At 45.4% G+C, this 8,062-nt stretch overlaps 1 non-coding gene across 1 annotated transcript; it reads right to left on the bottom strand.

The window, feature by feature from the left end:
- Positions 1-2,857: 2,857 nt before the first annotated feature.
- On the bottom strand, positions 2,858-3,021 carry LOC126016520 (U1 spliceosomal RNA). Its single transcript, XR_007498315.1, has one exon. It is a non-coding gene; the product is annotated as a U1 spliceosomal RNA (small nuclear RNA).
- Positions 3,022-8,062: the final 5,041 nt, after the last annotated feature.

Below are 8,062 nucleotides of genomic sequence, written 5' to 3'. Positions count from 1 at the left end.
AGCAGAAATTCAAACATTAGGAGAAAATGGGTCTCCCTCTGAGCAGTGAAAACCAGAATATTCATCTCAAACTATGTATATCTCATTATCTACATTTTGTATCTACAGATACAAAGCATTTTTGTTTCCATCAGTCCTCACTCGCTTCCTCACAAACTCAAACAACCCAATTCAATGGCCTTTTGATTCACTTCCACATCAGTCTATCCACAAATGTGGGCAACAAATGAAATCTAAATATTTCAAGTTTCCCAAATTGAGAATGCAAATAAACAAATTTAATGGGAGTAAATTACTTGGACATTAGAATAAAACATGACCTCATATTTGACCTCAAGTTGGAAAAGGGTCATATAATAAATAATCACTGTACCAGCACACATGTATACAGCACTTCTCTCTTCTGGGAACCAACACACACACACACACACACACACACACACACACACACATACACACACACCAGTGTCCACATTTTCCTTTGCAGTTAGGAAACAACTGACTCTCCCTACACTTCACAAACAGAAGAGTGAAAAGTTGAACGATAAGACAGAGAGTCTATGGCTTAACCGGAACCAAGTCCTCCCTCATCTTGTCCCAAATAAGTGTCCCAACAAAGTGGCAATGGCTGGTCCAAATGGAGCCAGTTACACATGAACATACCTATAGGAGTGTCTGGGCAGTGCAGGGCATCATCCAGCACCTTTGCTTTGCTTCTCAGAGTCGGCAGGAGCCTAAAAACACTCAGTCCAAGCCCTGCAGTTAACTTGCTACTGTACAGGCTGGGCCCATAGCCAGTCCTTGCAAAAGACTCCGGATTCTCGGGGCAGTGACGTCAGAACACGCACGGGTTGTCCAGTAAAGAGCCCATAAATAGAGGGCTGGAGAACTGGAGGAAAGTTCCATGGGGGCATGGAGGGGAGGTCCTGGTCAGAAGCAGAATTTGCAGGTGATGGACAGTTACTGCAGTGAGTGAGTGAGGACAGGTGGGAAGGAGGCTGACAAGGACACCTCAGCCAGGACGTCCTGGGGAATGTGGCCGCGGGCTTTGCATGGCACCTGTCCTAGTGTGGGTGCCCATGGCAGCCGCAGACAGTCCAGCTGAGCTCTGGGCATGAGACCAGCTCACCAGGAGTCCTTCTGGCAGAGGCTGAATGGGAAGGCTGGGAGCATTGTGGAAGGGAATTTGGGGGACTGGAGAGTACCCCAACACCAGAGCACACTATGACATGCTGCAGTTCTGAAATGTGCTTCCCCGTCATTGCAAAATGCTTTAGAAGATCCGGGATCTCTATTAAAATCTGGCAGCATTGGAAATGTGCAGAAACTCGGGCATACGAGCTGTTGAATCTGAGTCTTGCGGGATCTTCACATGAAAACTGCATACAAATAGGATGAAGGTCACAGTCAGATACAGGAGAGCAAGGTCTCGGAGATCTGACTCTAGTTATTTCTGTCAAGGATCAGTTTGTGAGAAGCCAGAGCAACAGTACATCGGAAAGGGCACTAGCTGTGCATGAGGCCAATCCAGATTCAGTCTTCCACATCCCCCTGAGTCCCACCAGGAGTTCTTGTTGAGTTCAGAGCCAGTAATAAACCCTGAGCACTTCTGGGTAGGGCCCAAAATATAGCCGGAGAGATAGCATGGAGGTAAGGCATTTGCCTTGCATGCAGAAGGACGATGGTTCAAATCCTGACATCCCATATGGTCTCCCGAGCATGCCAGGAGTGATTTCTGAGCGTAGAGCCAGGAGTAACCCTGAGCACTGCCGGGTGTGACCCAAAAACCAAAATAATAATTAATAATAATAATAATAAAGTTTGTAGTTATAAGCAGTTATATTGTATGTTCATTCTGTGTTTCTTTGCTCCCTCATCTATCAAACAGGGATTTTTAAACTGGGCTTGGTAAATATTTGTGGGATGATTAAGGTTGTGTGGATATTCTTGGAACTGCAGGTTCTAAACCATGGAAACTATTATTCATGGACAGTTAATTCTAGTTAGAGGGATTCTCTCTCTGACTTTCTCTCTCTGTGTGTTTTGTGTGTGCCTATTTTTCAAGAACAAAGCATTTTTTAGTGAAGAGTCGCCTACCTGTCTTTTTCAAGGAGTTATAGTTCAAAAAAATCCCAAAATTATTATTAAGAGATAAAATATTATATTTAGAGAAGTCTATGAAAAAATGTTGTCAGATGTATAAGACCTCTAACATATATATATATATATATGAAAAGCTGTTTGTTTTGAGAATTATGTATACAGTTTAAACTTCGATGCTATTACAGTCAACTTTTACTGTGCCTATGCAAAATATAGGGGGAGATGTTGGTTTACTGGTCCTACACTAATCAATATTTGTACTCCACCCTAGGATGTGATCTGGTTATAGGATATTGGATTATTCCCTTCTTGGTATTCCTTTCCCACTCTAGAGTGTGGCCTGGTTTTTGTCAGTAAAAGCAGGGGTCTGAGGAAGGCAGATCCTCCTTCTTCAGTCTTCCTCCACTAAGTTACTTTCTTTCTTAAAAGCAGAAAGCTTGTGTGGTGGGATTCCTGGTTTGAGTGTTGAATTTCCTGAACTAACTTACTTTCTTTCTTTCTTTCTTTCTTTCTTCTTTCTTTCTTTCTTTCTTTCTTCCTTCCTTCCTTCCTTCCTTCCTTTCTTTCTCTCTCTCTCTTTCTTTCTTTCTTTCTTTCTTCTTTCTTTCTTTCTTCTTTTTCTTTCTTTCTTTCTTTTTCTTTCTTTCTTTCTTTCTTTCTTTCTTTCTTTCTTTCTCTCTCTCCCTCCCTCCCTCCCTCCTTTCTTTCTTTCTTTCTTTCTTTCTTTTTTCTTTCTTTCTTTCTTCTTTTTTTACAGGGGAGAGTGCGAATGGAGTCCCCCACTACCACAAATTATGCAGTTGAGTTTCCCACATTTGGGGAAATCGCAGGGGTCAGCACACCCAGGGTGCAATGGGTGAGCCTCGCCCGGGGGAAACCACCTTTGTGATCATGGTACTTCCCCTGCCAGGTAAGTATTAAACCCATTCTTGTACCTTTTCACTGTGCAGATTATTTCTGCATCAACGTTTGCTTCCAGACCCACATCTCATCAGATTCTCATTTTGGAGTCCTGGGTTCCACTAGCAGATGGTGGAGTTATTTTACAGTCGGGTAGGAGGGGCTATGCAATAAATTTGTACATTGATACCAGAAACTTGACTAACTATTGTAAACTGATCATCTAAACTATAATAAAAATCAATTATGTAGGGGCCAGAGTGGTAGCGCAAGCAGTAGGGCATTTGCCTTGCATGCACTAAACTAGGACATACCGTGGTTCAATCCCCCGGCATCCTATATGGTCCCCCAAGCCAAGAACAATTTCTGAGTACATAGCCAGGAGTAACCCCTAAGTGTCACCAGGTGTGGCCAAAAAAAAATCAATTACATAAAATTACAGTTTTAAGTGGCCATTCAAAATAAATATTTACTTGATAAATGGTTTAGAACAAGAGGGTAATTTTCCAAGTGGAAGATGACCAAAAGGGCAAAACTCCCCAGAGAAATCCCAATGTCAGTTGGCACCCCTGGAAAGGGGCACCCGACAGAGTCCAAATTAGCAACTAGTCTTTCCAAGGCTGTAATCGATTGGCCTTAAATCTGCTCCATCCTGATGGGAGAAGGGGTGGAGCCATAGCACTGTGGGGAGGGCATTTGCCTTGCATATGGTAGGCTTGGGTTCAATCCCAGCATCCCCACAGGGTCCCCTAAGCACCGCCAGGAGTAATTCCAGAGCACAGGGCCAGGAGTAACCCAAGCACTGCCGGGTGTAGCCCAAAGCACAGAGAAGTGTGTGTGGGAGAGAGAGAGAGAGAGAGAGAGAGAGAGAGAGAGAGAGAGAGAGAGAGAGAGAGAGAGAGAGAGAGAGAGAGAGAGAGAAGGAGGGAGGGAGGGAGGGAGAGAGAGAGAGAGAGAGAGAGAGAGGGGGAGGGAGAGACAGACAGACAGACAGACAGACAGACAGACAGACAGACAGACAGACAGACAGAGACAGAGAGACAGAAACAGAGACAGAGAGGTCTCAGCTAATTGCAGGGACCTTCAAGAATCCTGCAGATGGGGTACTGAATGATCGCACAGCGGAGAGGGCATTTATTTGCCTTGCATATGGCTGTCCTAGGTTCAATCCCCAGCATCCCATACGGCCCCCTGAGCCTGCCAGGAGTAATTTCTGAGAGCAGAGCCAGGAGTAACCCCTGAGTGTCACCGGGTGTCACCCAAAAACCAAAAAACTAATGTTGATAGTTTCAATCACTTTGGTAATAATGAAGTTTAAGGATGGGAACCGGAGCGATAGTATAGTGGGTAGGGTGTTTGCCTTGTACGTGGCTGACCCAGGTTTGATTCCTGGCATCCCATATGGTCCCCCAAGTCTGCCAGGAGAGATTTCTTAGTGCAGAGCCAGGAGTAACCCCTAAACAGTCAGGGTGTTCAAAAACAACCAAAATCAGAATTCTGCAGACACCTACAGTTCCTGGCCTGGTAGGTGACAAATGAGCTGGTCCACAAAACACAATAAACTCACAGGTAATGCAGATCATGAAGGTCTATCTTTGGTTTTGGTTTCTGACAGACTTTAAAGTAGCGAGGCTCAACATAGACGAAAAGTACATGACCAGAATGCTACCACCAGAACAGTGGAATCAATCAATAAACAAATCCAATGGGCAGAATATTGGGCATAAAGAACTCAGGAAGAATGAAGATTTAATAGTAAATACAGAGGAGTGGGTGGAATCAGTTGAATTTTTTTTTCTGAAATTTTATTTTACACCAGAGTAGGTTACACCAGAGAGGTTACACCTTATTTTACCCAAAACAAAGATCACCCCTGGTTTCTTTGATTCTGTTTGTTTACAATTTGGTTTCACCCAAAACAAAGATTGTCTTATATATAAAACTAGGAGGGACCAGCTCAGGATAGCCTGAGTTATCTGCCCTTACTATGTCCTTACTGCCCCACCTGAGGTTGGTCCCTATACTCTGGCAGGCAGCTTTTGGGAGATCCAAGGTGGAAGACTGCCAGACTCTCCGTGTTTCACCCTCAGCCTGGTCTAGATTATTTCATGTGAGATCCTGATTCAGACTTCTTCACCTGGGATTAGAGATAAGGCATGTGGGGTGATTTTATACAAGCCCATCAGCTTACACAAATCATTAGCATTTTCATTTGCCATGTGTCCTGATATTTCATAGGTCAGAGAGAATCCCCAGGGGCCTGGGAGATGGCTCAGTGGGTAGGAACACTTTTCAAGTTGGGGGCCTGGCTTGATCCAAGCCAGACCCAGCTCCAAGGTGAGAGAAGTTCCTGAGCACTGCTGGGTCTGGTGCACTGGGGGCCCAGACTGCTCTGATTGGCCAGACTGTGGTCAGTGTTCTAGGCCCCAGAGACCATCTGATCTGTACTCTCTTGGTCTCAGCGCAGCCAGTCTGAGTTGCTGCCATGTGAAACACATGAAAACTATTAAAGACAACTGATTCTTAGCAAATCAAGTGTTAGCCTACTTATAAATAGGTAGAAAAACTCCAAATATTAAGTTCTTTTTGAGAAACAAGAATAAGTCCTCTCTCCTCCTCCCCAGCACCTAAAAAATGTCTTCAAGTAGCTACTGGGGGGCTGGAGAGATAGCATGGAGGTAGGGCATTTGCCTTACATGCAGAAGGATGGTGGTTAGAATCTGGGCATCCCATATAGTCCCCCAAGTCTGCCAGGAGCAATTTCTGAGCGTAGAGCCAGGAGTAGCCCCTGAGCTCTGCCAGGTGTGACCCAAAAACCAAAACCAAAACCAAACAAACAAAATAGCTGCTGGAGAGGTAAAAACAAAGGGGGAATGCCTTAAGGAGAAAAATATGGGGCTAGAGAAGTAGTATACATTGGCAAGGGTGTTTGTCTTGCATGCCGGGGCATCCCATGACTCCTGCCAGGAAAGATCTCTGAATGCAGAGCCAAGTTAAGGACTGAGCACTGCTGGGTATGACCTTAAAACAACAAAAACCTTTATTTAAAAAAAAAAAATTAGTTTCACCTCTATCCCACAGGCACCATTGTGAAAACGACCCAGCTTTCCAGTTTCCTCACTTGTCTCTGCAGAAACACCAAACCGATAAAACTCATGGGTACATTGGCCTTTGGGCTAAAAACTGTGGGACACCCTCAGGATGTGGACAGGTCAAGCATCATCCCAGATCTACAGACCCTGGAGCTCCTGGACACCTTCCAAGTCCACAATATTTACAGTTCAGTAGGAGCACAGAAAATTAGATGGGAAAGTAGCAAAGAAACAGTAATAACACAGGAGGCTCCAGTAGCAACCCACAGCTCAGTAAACCCTCAGACTTTAGTAACACTGCTGAGATCATAATTACTTTCACAAATTTTCTTTTACTGAAGCATTTTTCTAGAATTCCATTTGGCCATTTTGTTGTCACAACAATATAAAATAAATTTTTTTTCTGCCTGTCAAAAGGGGTAGCACTGGCATAAGGGTAGGAAATGGGAAGGCGGTAAAAGGAAGGTCATACTGATGGTGAGATTAGTGTTAAGAGCATGGAATGACTGAGACAACCGTATGTTGAACAATTTTGTAAACCAGTGTTTAAGCTAAGTCTTTCGGGGGTTTAACTTTGGTATGGGTTTGGTTTTATTTTTTTTTGAGGGGGGGGGGCACACCTAGCAGTGCTCAGGAGTCACTCCTGACTCTATGCTCAGGAATTTCTCCTAGAGGGCTCTGGGGACCATATGAGCTACCTGGATCAAACCCAGTTTGGCCACGTGCAAAGCAAACCCCCTCCCAGCTGTAAGCTCTGGCCTCAAAATTAGGGGTTTTTATTTTTTTTTTCAATTTTTTTTTATTTTGGGGACCGGAGTGGTGGCACGGAGAAGTAAGATATCTGCCTAGCCAGTGTAGCCTAGGACAGACGGCGATTTGATCCCCCAGCGTCCCATATGGTCCCCCAAGCCAGGAGCAATTTCTGAGTGCATAGCCAGGAGTAACCCCTGAGCGTCAACAGGTGCGGCCAAAAAAAAAAAAATGTTTTTTATTTTTCTGTGAAAGTCACTGTGGCTTTTTAAGAAAGCTGTTAAGACAGAGAAGTGACAACATTACAAGCAAAGAAAAGCAGTAACTGAAGTCCTACTGTTTGGGCTGAAAAATGCAGTAGAAATGGGAACCTTTTTTGTAATGAATGCTGGCAGGAAGGAATGTTGGGGAGATGGGTCGAAGGGCTGGAGCATGAGCTATGTATGTGAGGACCCTGGGCTCCATCTCCAGCACTGCATGGAATCCCCCACACCCACCTCCACCTCCACAGTAAAGCACTAATGTTTCCCATTAGTGCCATCTGCTTGAAGGCTGGAGAAAGGAAATGGTGTGCACTAGACCAGGTAGATTTGGGGAAGGGCACCTGGTCACAGAGGGGTGCAGTAGCTCCATGCAGGGGGTGACTCTGCGATCCGAGTCAGCAGGAGCCAAGATGGCAGCAAGCACCACTGAGCAGAAAGGGGCGCCTGGGAGCTGCAGAGCTGTGGTAGCCAAAATGGCGCCCAGCACACAGCAGACCCAGATTCCATCCCCAGCAGCCCACAGGGTCCCCCAGAGCACACCAGGAGTGATCCCTGAGTGCAGAGCTAGGAATAAGCCCCGAGTGTCACTGGGTGTGGCCCCAAAATTAATGATGCTGATGGAATGCCCAGAAAGATGGTAAAGCAGGTGGGCGTGGGCTAGGGTTGGATCCCTGGCATTCTGTCTGGGCCCGAATCCCATCAGGAGGGATCCCAGAGCAGAGCCAGGTGTAAGCCCTAAACACTGCCTGGGGTGGTGCAAAGTCTTATTTCCAATTAGTTTCCAACTAATCTTCCATTAGTTGGACTCTCAAGAAGCCATGTCTGAGACTTCGCCCGGGGTGGGGATTCCAGCAATCCCCCCACATCTACTCTCTGTTAGCTAGGTCCTCCCAAAGAGTCTTCCAGACCCAACAAATCCATGGAGTTTCTTCCCCACCACAACCCCTTGCATGC

The sequence above is a fragment of the Suncus etruscus genome, chromosome 8, assembly GCF_024139225.1.
Source record: "Suncus etruscus isolate mSunEtr1 chromosome 8, mSunEtr1.pri.cur, whole genome shotgun sequence".
Lineage (NCBI taxonomy): Eukaryota > Metazoa > Chordata > Mammalia > Eulipotyphla > Soricidae > Suncus > Suncus etruscus.
Note: the sequence above shows the minus strand (reverse complement) of the source record. Positions and strands in the feature narration are given on the sequence as shown.